This window comes from Ailuropoda melanoleuca, chromosome 1 (genome assembly GCF_002007445.2).
Source record: "Ailuropoda melanoleuca isolate Jingjing chromosome 1, ASM200744v2, whole genome shotgun sequence".
Taxonomy (NCBI): Eukaryota; Metazoa; Chordata; class Mammalia; order Carnivora; family Ursidae; genus Ailuropoda; species Ailuropoda melanoleuca.
The window spans coordinates 144,205,682-144,219,521 of record NC_048218.1 but is presented as its reverse complement, the minus strand read 5'-3'; positions in this window follow the sequence as shown (position 1 = coordinate 144,219,521).

Genomic DNA, 13,840 nt, shown 5'->3' with positions numbered 1-13,840 from the left:
GACCCATTTTTCTTGCAGAACAAAGCCTCACCTTTTTCTTCACACTTAATTTCACTAGAAATTCAAGCTGGGGCCCCTGGGTGGCTCAGTAGTTAAGCGTCCAACTCTTGGTTTTGGTTAAGCTCATGATCTCAGGGTCATGGGATTGAGCCCCACATTGGGCTCTGTGCTCAGAGGTTCAGTTCAGAGTCTGCTTGTCCTGCCCCTCCTCATGCTCTCTCTGTAAAATAAATAAATAAAATCTTTTAAAAAAATTCACTGATATGTACTCGTTCAAATTCTCTGGTTCTAGGTTGGGGAGCTTGTGACATTAGAGAGCATCTACCAGCCTGATAGCTGCAAAGAAGACGGCTCAAACACTGGAGCAGAGGACAGGCATGCCATCTCACCAAATTAAAAAAGAAAGGAAGGAAGGAAGGAAGGAAGGAAGGAAGGAAGGAAGGAAGGAAGAAAGAAAGGAAGGAAGGAAAAAGAAAAGAGAGGGGGAGGAAGGGATGGAGGGAGGAAGAAAGAGGATCCCTGTCTGGATGGGGGCAGCCCAGATTCGGGGTTGCCCAGGGCTTGGATAGGTGGGTCACAGCCTTTTTGATGCCTTAAACTTTGAGAAGCCCAGATGGGAGTGAGACTGAACAACTCACTCACTTGCTACAGTTCTATAGGGGGTGGGGGTAGGAACTCGAGGGTGGGTGCTTTTGCCTGTCAGAATTACTGTTGATCTTGTGGTGGATTTCTCAGCATGGGAAACCCTATCACTCTGGCCTTCCTGAACCCAGGCTCATCCACCTCGCTGTCAGAGCTAACGTGGCAGAGGTGGTTGGGCAAGTGGTTACTGGCCCAGGGCCCTGAAACACTGAGTAATTCCTGGGATGGCTAGGACAGAAGGCACCGCTCCAGACACTTCCACGTTGTCTAAAAGTATAAAAAAAACCCTACCACCATGCAGCCCAAACTGTTGGAGGCAGATCCCTTGGCTCTGAAAAAAGACCCATCCCTTTTATGGAAGGACATTGCTGGAAAGTTCCACGATATGGGAAAGCCAGAGTTCTTTTTCTATTTTTTACAGAGCAGGGTGCAACCAAATCAGGAGTAAGGAATGAAGAGGGATAACTGAAGGGAATCACAGTGACTTTCCAGAAATTTTTGAATTTACATTATCACTCTTGGCTTATAAAAACAAAGACTGAAGAGCCTCCTTTCAGAACTCCTCCAGTGAAAGAGTCCACCACTTTTCTGGAGGCGCCCATGCCGTGGACTTATTGAGGAGTCAAAAAGCATGGAGTTTCTGATTTTAGAAGAAACAAGAAAAGATATATTGCACATCAGATCCTGTAAATGACAACCTGGCATGACCAACAGAAATAGGCCATTGCAGCTGCGCTCTAGCTGAGTGTTTATCTATTGGAGAAGAGAAAGGTACAATCATGAGAAAGGGGAATCATGTCAGGATGTTATTGGAGTCAAGCAGATCGACTGCCTGGAGTGACATCCCTGCTGTGTGGAGCAGGGAGACCAGCAGTTGGGTCAGCGCCACAAGAACATTTGAGACGTGGACTTAGAATCCCCAAATTGATTTTAAATTGGATTCTAGGTTTAGTGCAATTAAAAGCCACTGCAAAGTTTTGAGAAGAGAGATGGTAGGGTCAAATTATTAGAGCAGTACGGTTTTTATTTTAATTAGAACAAACCACAGGGATGGGGGGGTGAAAGGATCAGCAAGTGAGATAGTTCACTAGCCAGATCAGTTAGGAGCTGACAAGGTCTTTCTGAAACCGATAGATTAAAGCTACAGAGTGACACTATAGACAAGAGGGTTTTTTTTCCCCTTTAATTTTATCTGATTCAGTTACTGTGTTAGTTCTGACAGACTCGGATCACCAGCTTGATTAGTTCTCTTATGCATCCATAAACACTAAAATTATACTGTTTCATCCATTTATGTCTTTATTCACATCCACAATTTAGGCGAAGTGAAGAGGAAAAATGTCCAGATTAAGGATGACTGAATTATTTCTCCATCCTATTTTGAAAAAAAAAAAAAAGAAAAAGGAATTCACGATTTTCTTACTTTGTCATTATCAGCCCTACTCCTTTTGGAGGTTTTTTAGTTTGAAATCTGAATGTGTTTACCAGCTGGGAAAAATCTGACATTTACTTGATTTTGTCCCTTGGAAGTAAAAAAAAAATTGGCAGCCTTATTAAACAACTCTGCTTATTTATTCCTTCAATCCCTCCCCAGGTTTCGAGTTCTTTTCAAAGCTCCGATAGACCTCTAACCAGTTTTCTAAAGGTAATTTCTTAAAGTGCTGCCGCTAGCCAGAGAAAATGCCACGTAGCTTTCTGGGTTTATAGAGGCTGAGAAAGCCATTTTGGTTACATTTGCAGCTTTTTGTGTGGTTCTGGGTGGTAACACCCTATTGCCAACATTATTCTTTCCCTTTTCTGGGAAGAGCCATAATTGTACTTGGCTTGGTTAACACAAAGGCCTCTGAAAAATATGAGGCTGATCCCTCTAGTGTTCTTTTGTGAAGACTACAGTACAGAACGCAGGAAGGAGGAAAACAGCAGCAAAATAGCACAGACAATAGCTCCTGAAGTCGATCTGTTTTTCAAATGACATTAATAAAATGACTTGCCGTGACAATTCTGTGTACTGTGTGAGATTATTTACAAAAGAAAACGCTGGCATTTTTCTACACTCTCTCTATGTATTGGGAGTGTGCAGTGGGTTAACATTATTGGAGGATGTGTGGTCCTGAGAATTATCTGAAAAAATAGTAAACAATTTAAATACCACTGGTCAGAGTTATCAGGGTGCAGAGACAATGTAAACTTGCCTCGTTTCCAGAAATGAATTTACTACACTGGTTAGGATTATCTGACTCTATTCATAGGCTTTTCGGGTCCTACAAAGAGAAGAGATTTCCTGCATTTTTACATTCCTTTCCTGACGCTCCCTTATGTTCAACAAAAAGAGTATGCTATCTTCATGTTTTCCTTTGACATTTTCTTCTACATTCAGACATTTATTAAACACCTATTCTATTCCAGGCACTGAAGATAACGAAAATGATAAGATAGAGTCACTCTCCTCAATAAACTACATAATCTCACTGGCAGACAGCCTCTTAAACAACTACAGTGGAGATGTATACAAAACACTTGGGACTCCGGGGAAGTGATATTAATTATTAATACTAGTAAGGAGGATGAGATATTTAAACTGAGTTTTGAAGAATGAAAAGGATTTAGGGTCCTCATATGGCAAGCAGTTCATGGTTCGTCGGTCTTTGACTGACCCCTAATTCACTCGAGGTTTCCAAGGAAAGCCACAGCACGCTGGGCAGCTAGTCCTCGGAGCTGTGCAATCTTAGTTTCCTGTGCAAATTGCCTCAAGGTTAGCCCAGTTTCTGTTCTGGCGGTTCCCATTCTTCACAAGAGCTATGCCGTAGAAATACTAGCTTTCTAGCATTTCATGTTAATGAACATGAAATAAAATTTGAAGCCTCACAGGGGTAGGTATTCTGACTGCTGCTATAGCTCTGGATTCTGAACAGGAAGAGGTATTGCACAAGCAAAACTAAGTGAAATACCGAGGGTAGAACCAGATTCATTGTGTGTCTAGAAGCAGGTCCCAATCGCAGGAGTTAGGCTGTACGAGATGATCTCTAAGAGCCTTTCTTCTTGTAATGGCCCATGAATCAATTTTCAGAATTATTATCAAAAGGGCTGATTGCCCCAGAGAGTCTAGGTAACCGCACAGCCACTTGAGACCTTACTACAATGACATTTGCACCAGATATTGCCTAACAAGTTCTTCTGTAAAAGGGCCCCCAACTGACAAGATGATATTAACAGTGACGTTGATAAAAAAGTTCACTGGTTGGAAACACTGAGGTAGTTTTCAAAGGTTTTTTACTTTCTTGGTCTATAGAGATCATTTGATTCACTACATAGAGCATATCATCTGCAGTCACTGTATTTACATTTCATGTATACAGTTAAAATCAAATCATAGTCATAGAGCTAAAAGTGTATTGAGGGTCTTAAGAAATTGTACAATGCAAAATTGTGCTGTAATTCAATGTGAATGTCACTATAGTAAGCAAATTGTATTTTACAGGCAGTTAAAGTAACGTTATTACTATTTTGTAAAGGCTGAACTCCAGTATTTCAATAGTTCCCTAATGTTATAACAACAATATGGTGTAATAGCAAAGGCACCAGAGTATGTAGACACACACACACACACACACACACACACACACACACGTTACTCAAGTGTAAAATGCCATGGGAAGCAGTGTTGAACTATAAACTAAATTAAATAAACTAAATAGGAGAACTGAGAGCTATAGATTTAAGCCAGGCATGCTTATTTCTAGTAGTCCTTAGGACATAGAGAGTTTCTCTTATAAAACCTTTGTTCTAGACTATGACTTGACATTGGTATATTGAGATTGTCCCTATGTCTTCAGCCTTTTTATTCCTGCATTAATCACAATACACATTGTTGCATTCATCCTGCCAGGGTAAGATAATTTTTATTTTTAAAAAAAGATTTTATTTATTTATTTGACAGAGAGAGAGACAGCGAGAGAGGAAACACAAGCAGGGGGAGTGGGAGAGGGAGAAGCAGGCTTCCCGCTGAGCAGGGAGCCCAATGAGGGGCTCCATCCCAGGACCCTGGGATCATGATCTGAGCTGAAGGCAGACACTTAACAACTGAGCCACCCAGGTACCCCTAAGATAATTTTTATATATGCTCTCAGAAGACATGGAGTTCTAAGTTAATTTGGGAATCAGAATTTAAATATTTAAAAGGAAATCTGCATTTCATAGTGAATATATCCATCAATTACAGAAGGGATGTGGCAAAGGCAGAACACACATTATGAAATGGGGCACAAATGTATTAGGCCCTTGAAGTCTAAGAATGTCCTAACACCTGGATTTCCCTGGGCTTTATAAGACTTTGCAGATGAATGAGGTCATATCAACGGCCATGGCTCAAATTTCATCGGTTCGCCTATTTATGTGACTGATACTGGACTCAAGCAGCTCAAAATGTTCATTCTTCTATCAAATATTTTGAAAAGTATCTCAAGGGGATGTTTCCTATAGGTGTTCAGGGATAAGCAACTTCCCTTGAACACTGCTACACTTCTGCACACCACACCCTCTGTTTTGCCTAGCATTATAGTTCCCCATTCAGAGGTGCTTATGTTCTCCCAGGTACATTAGTACCATGTCTGGCACTGCAAGTTTTTCCTGGGCACTGACACAGGTTCTAGGCATGCCAAATCTGGGTAGGGAAAGAAGGAATGGAGGGAAGGAGGGAGAGAAGATGGAAGGAGGCAAGACAACATTTTTCTCCTTGATTTTGTTTCATAGTTAAAATCGCTGCTTATGCCTTGGTATTTTACAGAGTAAAGCAGCCACTGAAGGTTTTACTTAGAGCTCTTTCTCCTTGAGATGCAGGAGTATCTATATATATATACATAGGGAAAGGATCCAAAGGTAAGAAATCTGGGATTCTAAATTATTTTTTCTTCCCAATTCTTGATATTTTTTCTTTAAAGAAATTGAGGAGGTGTTGGGGCTCCTGGGTGGCATTAAGCACCTGCCTTCGGCTCAGGGCGTGATCCTGGCGTTCCGGGATTGAGCCCCACATCAGGCTCCTCCACTAGGAGCCTGCTTCTTCCTCTACCACTCCCCCTGCTTGTGTTCCCTCTCTTGCTGGCTGTCTCTGTCTAATAAATCAATCAATCAATCAATCAATCAATCAATCTTNAATCTAAAAAAATTTGAGGAGGTGTTTACTTTATTTGAGAAAGAAAGAGAAACATCTATAACTCAAGGTTCTGGGTTTCAGCATTATGTCCAAAGACTGCAACATAACAGGGAAAACCAAAGGGTCAGTTTCTGAGTTAACAATTTTATCAAATACTTATTGATTCATATCCCATTTATGTATGAAGAGTTGATGCCACCTAAGATAATTAGAGAAAAGCCAAGATGAAAAATGAAAGATGAAATCCAAAGAAAAGATTAGGAGAGCGAGTGCTTGGAGAAGAAGTGAAGGAAATTTACTCTGATAAAAAGGAATTAAAAAATACTAATGGAAAAAGACCTTTGCCACTGAGGAGAATGAGAAGGATGGAGGTACTGTTTGCATCAGTAGGCAGTTCTCTGTCTTTATTTTCCATGGCACTATATTGTTAAATCCTGCTAGCTCTTTGATAGCTCACCTTGAGGGCTAAACTAAGAAATCCAATTACTTTTCTAGAAGCTGTAGTGATGACCAACTAAACTGTGGCCCTTGGGGAAAGTATTTGTATCCTTTGACAGCAATTAATGAAACCAATAAATCAATTAGTTAAATTAAATTAAGGTCCACCCAGCTGTTTCCAAAGCCCATCCATGTGTAACTAAATGTGATTATAAGGGTGCCCTTGATGTGAAACGGATACAATTCAAGTGATCTTTGCTGTCTTTATGTCCTTAACGTCTCCCCTTTACAAAATTATAGTTATTCTACCTTTGTCTTGACTCTATTGGATGAACTTTGCTTGGGGGAGAGTTCTTGATAGAGGCAACGAAAATACTCTGTACTGCTGAGTGAAAACGAATAACACTGGGGACTGCAGTTCTTTCTATTTATCCTTTTCTTGGATTTAAGAAATCTCATTTCTGTTCCAAAATAATCGTCGTATCCAGACCTATTTCCTCTTTCAGAGGGGAGGCTTTTCTCTCTCTCTTGACAATGCTAACTTCTCCAACTTCCGCCTTCTTCTGTAGGACCGTTCTGATTTCACTCCTTGCCTTACTGGACTAGACTGTCCCCCAAGGTAAACCTCATTTCACTGCCCTACTTCCCAGAGAAGTAAACTGTTTCTCTTTCTTCTGCTTCGTCCCACCTCCTCACATTAACAGCATTTCAACCTCTCTAGGCACTCTTCTTCACGTTATGAATATATATAACAATTACCTCATCACTGAATTCAGTGAGCTTTCCCCACCCTTGATCCATTTTTTTTTTTTTTTTACTTCTGTCCAGTCTCAGACACTATTGACCAAATCCTCCTTCTTGGAATGTTTTGAGATTAAGCATTCTACATACCAGGTCCTCTCTATACCTCTTCCCCAAAGTCGTCTTTATTGCCTTCATTAATTCTTATATCCACCATTTTCATTAAATATTTACAAGTACCCGCTTTTGGAAGGCATTGTGTTAGGTCCTAAATATAAAGATAAAGAAATAAGATGTGCTCTTGAACAGCTTATAGAATAGAAGGGGAGGCAGAAATGAGCAAACAGCTATACTATGTTGAAATGTAATAGAAGTCTCCACTGCAAGAAAACAAAGGATGGAGAGAACAGTTTTGCCCAGATGGAGCAGGGAAGGACAACATAGATGACACCTATGTTGAACGACCAGGGTAAAAAGAAAAGAAATATTTCAAACATAGAGGGTAGTGTGTGTATAGACTGGAAGTCCAACATCCGATCTGAAACGGAGTCTGGTCACTTTAACAGTGTTATCTGTGATTGATAATGTTAGAAAAGTAGATTGTGGCCAGACTCTGAAGAGCTTTGAATGATGGATTGGAAAGTTTAGACTTTTTTCACTAGAAATGTGTGGGCTAAGATTTTTGAGCTGATGCATATGATCTTATACAAGTTGCAAAAGACACTTGTCAGACGTGTAAGGAATGGATTAGAGACTGCGGTTAGCTCATTTCAATGGTCTACGAGGAGAATGATTAAGACCTGAACCAGGATGGCTGCAGTGGGAAGGGATACTAGACATCTTGGGCAGACAAAATGGATGAAGGATAGTGTTGATTTGATGCTGAAGACTGGAGATAGAGAAAAAGCGTAAAGACAACTCTAATGTTTCTGAGATAATTTTTAGATAATATTATGCCTCTGTGCCAACATTTCAATACTTTCTCACTGCTTCATTTCAGTGTTCGAAATACAGTTTCTGTATCAAAGTTCTTTTGGTTACAAGTGAAAGAAATCAACTCTGTCTAGCCAAAGAAAAGAGAAAAGGATATTGCAAGGATACTGAGGCTATCTCACAGAATTCAGGAAAGATTTGAACAATTTAGCACCACGAAATGCAGAAATCGAAGTAGGGATAGATACCTGAAAATAAGGAATTCATAAATATTTTGTCTGAGAGTTCTAATTCCCACACCCCCTGCCTCCGGGTTTCTCAGTTCATATCTGTACACCCTTGGGATCTGATTGTGTCAGCCTGGATAAGTTGTTTCCCCAGCTTCATTCAACTGCGACCACTGCGGCAAGGTCAGACTATAGAGCTCTAGCCACCAGAGACCAAATGCTTGTTATGTCAAGGTTAATATCCAGAAAAAGAGGAGACTTTGTGAGCTGGGCAGATACCCTAAGAGAAGTATCCCTCTCTATGCTCTAAATTGTTTTGAGCTATGGATTCACTTGAGAATCTGATTAAAAAACAAACAAAAAATTAATGGTTCTCTCCTCCCAGAAAAAAAAAAGCACAATCACAATGATACACAAGGAGCTATATGCACTCTTTGAAAATTATGCACAAATGCAGATTAAAAAACTTTGGCTTGCAGAACAAAGTCTATACTACATAGCCTGACTTTCCAAGGCCTTCATGATTTGGTTTGTAAAAGCCTCTCACTAGTCAGGCATCCCACTCCTTCTCTCCTCAAGCACTCACAGTAAAAACAAATTACTTTCCCAACTCTGAACCTTTAATCATGTCATTTCGTCTTTCTATAAAGAATGCCCAAATCCTCTTATTGAAATCCTACTCATCCTTTAAGGGTCAAACCGAAAACCTGTCCCTTTTATGAGGTCTTCCTTAATGCATCCATCAACACAGGGACAACTCCCCGTCTTCTTGTCATGTGTAATACTTGATACCCATTTCTCTCACGACATTTACTTTCTTCTCAACATTATAATTTCTATATGGTGTATTTCTGCTCTTAGATGCTAAGATTCCTGGAAATCAGACCAGGTGCCATTCAGCTCTGTGCCTGCACTTCTAGTGTTCTCTGTAAGTGCGAGGCACTCAAGAAAAGCTTGTCAAATGAATGAAAGGCTACTTACTGGGAGAGAAAGGGTTCCTGTATAATTTTATCCTGCTTGTATTTTTACAGGCTCTTCTTTTCAGAGGAATGAGTCCTTTTCTTATTTTGCTTTTTATTATACTCATTTTCTTGGGCTTTATGCTTTATCTCTGCTTCCCTCCTGGCAAATCCCATCTCCTCTTTTTTCTTTTTCATTTTCCCTTGGAGATAAATTTTTCCCCCTTCAGTTTTATTATTATTATTATTACTACTATTATTATTAATTTGAATGACTGTCTTATTTTCATTTGTTCTTCAGCCCCTAGCCTTTACTTTGGCCTCATTATTCACCAGAGGGAAAATTCTGATCAAGTCAAGGAGCACCCTCCCTTCACTGAAATGCATTGTTTCAGATTCACTAATGGGAGCTAGAAATTCACAGAAGAGAAAACAGTAGCTGATATTTATATTTAGGCAGCCTCATGTACTTCATTCCACTTTTNCACTTCCTTCCATTATTTTCATTTTTCTTACAAATGACAGATCTAGAAATCACCACTAAAATATTTAAATTAACTTTAGCTGAATGAAAGATTATCTTCTCTTTGTTTGAAGTGCAAAACCACACTTAACAAAATGGCCCTATAGGAATCCCTTCCCTTGCACATGGTTTTCTGTATGGAATTGGGAAGGGGGGGGTGGGGTTGCTATGTATGGAAGAACAGCATCCTCTACTGGTGAGTGGGCCTCTGAGGCTTGAGAAGCCCTCTGAATGTGCAGAGTCAACAAAGCATTGGAAAATTCTTGGCTGGCATATTCACTACAGATTGAGAATCAGTTCAAGATTTCTTATATGCTCATCACTCATGATGTAACTAAAACTTATTTAACTTCATACCACTGAAAATCGGCAATAAATCTCTTCTTTCTTTCCCTTCTCCAATAGGACTTTTCTGTTAAGAATTACTCTTATTCTTAATTTCCTTGAAAATTCTTATTATGCAAAGTTTTTATTATGGTTCCATAAAAATGTATGTTGGTTCAAATGGAAAAACTTGATGTCATCATTATTGTCAAATATTTCACTAGAAACCAGCTCCGGAGATGTTCTTGGGGTCTCTATGTGGCTGCTTTATTAGTGAGGCCGTCTCATACACTAATGTTGTCTTGGTATTTACAAGCCCTTGGCCAGGGTCCACAACCAGCCATCATGAAATGAAATTTCCATCTGCAGCAAATATGTGTGAAAATGAGTATATCTTGTGTTTCTTTTAAAAACATGGTACTTGACATTTTCTTCTATCTATTAAAGATCATATTGGCTCAGTTTGTCCTCTTCCACCTTGGATGCCTAACAGTGAACTAATTCACCCCAAGTTACCAGCTTTCTTGTGCTATTCATGGAATTTTTACAAAATGACATCTTTGTGGGATAGAAGGAAAAGTAAGGTGAGATAGAGTTCAAGACAAATAATCACTGGGCAAGTATACTGATTTTTGTAAGATTTATGAATTGCAAAATCTCACCCATCCATCCCCATAATTATTAGGCACATATACTTCATTGTTCTCCTAAGACTGACAAGTTCCCTGGAGCTTGTAGGAATGGACATGAAAAGAGGAGAATGCTTTAGGAGTCTTTTCTTGTTTTTTCTTTTTAAAGATTTTATTTATTTATTTGACAGAGAGAGACAGCCAGGGAGAGAGGGAACACAAGCAAGGGGAGTGGGAGAGGAAGAAGTAGGCTCCCAGCAGAGCAGGGAGCTGATGTGGGGCTCGATCCCAGGACCCTGGGATCACGCCCTGAGCAGAAGGCAGACACCTAACAACTGAGCCAGCCAGGCGCCCCATGGAGCCTTTTCAATAAAAATGCCCCCCAGGAAGTTCCACTTTTAGGTGTTTTTAAATGATCTTGATGGAGGGGCAGCTTCTTTCATTAGTGGGCTGCAAGGATTATGGTCCATGATATTCTTTCTCTAGCCCACTTGGAATTAAAGAAGGTCCCAATATCTTATCAGAACATTCCCTAAATCTCAAATCTGTTTCAATGTAAGACATTTAGTTTCAAGAACAATTTTTTTTTTCCTCAAGAGACCTAAAGCATATCTGAACCAAGTCTGGATTCACCAAAATTTTTCTTTGCTCCAGTTTCATGCAGATGGCTAATATCTAGTAGTTAATATCCACATATATTCTTTTGCATCACAATCATAAGTATATTCACTTACAGTTCTATATTTTCATTTCTTTATGATGGAGTAATTAGCATTAAACTATCCCTGAGGTTACTATGATTACAATGACTGCTATAATCATAGTTAGTCATAACTATAATTATCATCACAAATATAGTGGCTATTAAACTAAATTTTAATAACTCACTCTGTTATTAATATAATTTTTATTGTTAACTTCATGCCCTCTTAGAAGTTGCATATAATGAATAATTGACAGAGAAGTAGAAATACAAATCACAAAGAATAGAACAAGAAATTTTATTTCCTGTGTCAATGGACAAAGTACTAAAGTTTATTTATAAATCTGTAGTTTGAAACTCAACACATTCTTCTCAATACTAATAGCTTAATGAATGATGTGTTTTCCAACCAGCTTTTGCTTCCAGATCTCTTTAATCAATAATATAGCTTAATATAAAACTAATAGGACAAGCAAGAATTGAGGTTCAGGGCAGAATTGAGGCATGCAGTGCAGGGGGGAGACAGTGAATTTTCTATTGTTTCTTCAAAGCCAGGCTGATCACAGAGAAAATTTAGTAATAATGAAGTTTTCTCTCACCTCCAATCTTTGGCATGGTGCTTATACTACCTTCAATTAAGCCCTTCATGGTGGAATCCCACCTAAAACTAATGGCAGGATGGTGGGAAAATGGTTATTTGATTACCACATGGGATCACTGCACAGAGGAGATGAATGTACATGTTGTGAACCCTGCCTCCAAGGAGCTTATACTCTGACCTTTTGGCCTGAGTAGCTAGAGTAATAGATTTGCCATTTACTGGACAAAGACAATGAGATGGGCAAGTTTGAGAGCAAAATCAAGAATCTGATTTTGGATTTGTTGAGTTTGAAACACTATTGGGTATATACATGGAGGTGTGATGTAGATAAAGGGATTTATGAGTCTAATATACAGAGGAAAATGTACATATTTGGGAATTGCCAATGTCTAGAAGGCACCTTAAATTCATTAGATGAAGTGAGAATAGAGAAGGGAAGAGGTTTGAGAACTGACACCTGGGAACACTTGAATGTTGGAGAGAAGAGAAAAAGCTAGCACGTGAGATTGGAGGAGCAACCAGAGAGAGAGAAGGAAACCCAAAACAGAGGGCTAAGTGAAGAAGCTGCTTCAGGAAGGAAGATAGTGCCCAACTGTGCCAATGTTACTGGCTAAGAATTTGCCTTTGTATCAACAATGATCCAGTCATTGGAGACTCCACCACTGGTGGATTTGTGGGGCCAAAAGCCTGACAGGAGTGAGTTGAATGAGAGGAGAAGAACTGGAGGGAGCAAATAAATAATTTCTATGTTGTAGGGTATGGGGAGGGAGAGAACTCAGGAAGTAGCTAAAAAAAGAGATGTGAGTGGGAGATCCTACATTTGTTTTTGTGATGATGCACTGACCCAGTAGAGACAGAAACCTTGATGACACACGTGAGAAAGAGGACAACTGCAGCAATGGTGTCTGTCAACAGGTAAGAGAGGGGCTGATTTAGATAGGACCATTTATCCATTGCAATGGGAGGGAAGTCAGAGTAGATGGGCACAGACGCTGATATCTTGGTAGATGGTGGTAAAAATGGTGGCGGTGGCAGTGCTTGTGGAAATTTGATTCTCACTGCCTGTTACTTTTCTCCCTGAATGAAATGAGAAGTCAGTTCAGTGGAGAGTGAGAGGTAGGGAGGAGGTCTGGAGATTTGAGGGAAAAAACAAGGAATGAAATAGTGATCTAGGAAAAAGGAAGGAATTCTTCCTTCTATTCTTCTATTGGTTTTTGTATATCTTTTCCAAATGAACTCCCTTCACTGACTTTCCAGCAGGAAGTCTTCCCCAGGGAAAGGGCTTGAAAAATGTTGGCCTCATTAATTGACTAGAAGCTCGTTTCTTTATAGCCTTGGCCAAGGGGGTCATAGCTCAAGGCCATTTCAGAGGCTTTAACTAATGAGACTACTCTCCCTTTTCATATTTATCCACAACCCCTTCCATCTTTCTGCATTTTAAACGAGGCATTCAGCATACTTGCACATGAGCCAGATTCTGCAAAAATATGTTTCTGTTGACATCAGATAAAAGTTGAGTTGTGAAATACATCTCTTTAGAGGATTAACCAAGCTTCCAAAAAGGCTCTTTGTTGTGGGATTTTCTAGCAGATGGGAAATTCTAGGCTCTGGATTTTAACAGTATTCCGGTGATTGCAGAAAAATACCTTCATTTTGTGTAAGCAAAATGAACATATATATGTAAAACACGATGACATTGTAAGTAGATATGCAAATAAGAGTGGAAAAACATGGTTAAATTGCTTATGGTTTAGAGAAGTGGAAATGGAAAAAGATTGCTTGTTAATTAACCAGAGCATACCTAGAAAGTACTCTCTACTGCTTACTTTCCTCACGTGGTTTTGATCACTGTGCTGGCACATATATTTGATGCAGACCCAACTCTCAAAGATGTTAGTCTCGAAGAGAAGTGATGCTTGTTTTAAAGCCCTGGAAAATTGCTAAGTGACATAAGGTGTGGCAGCAAGCAGG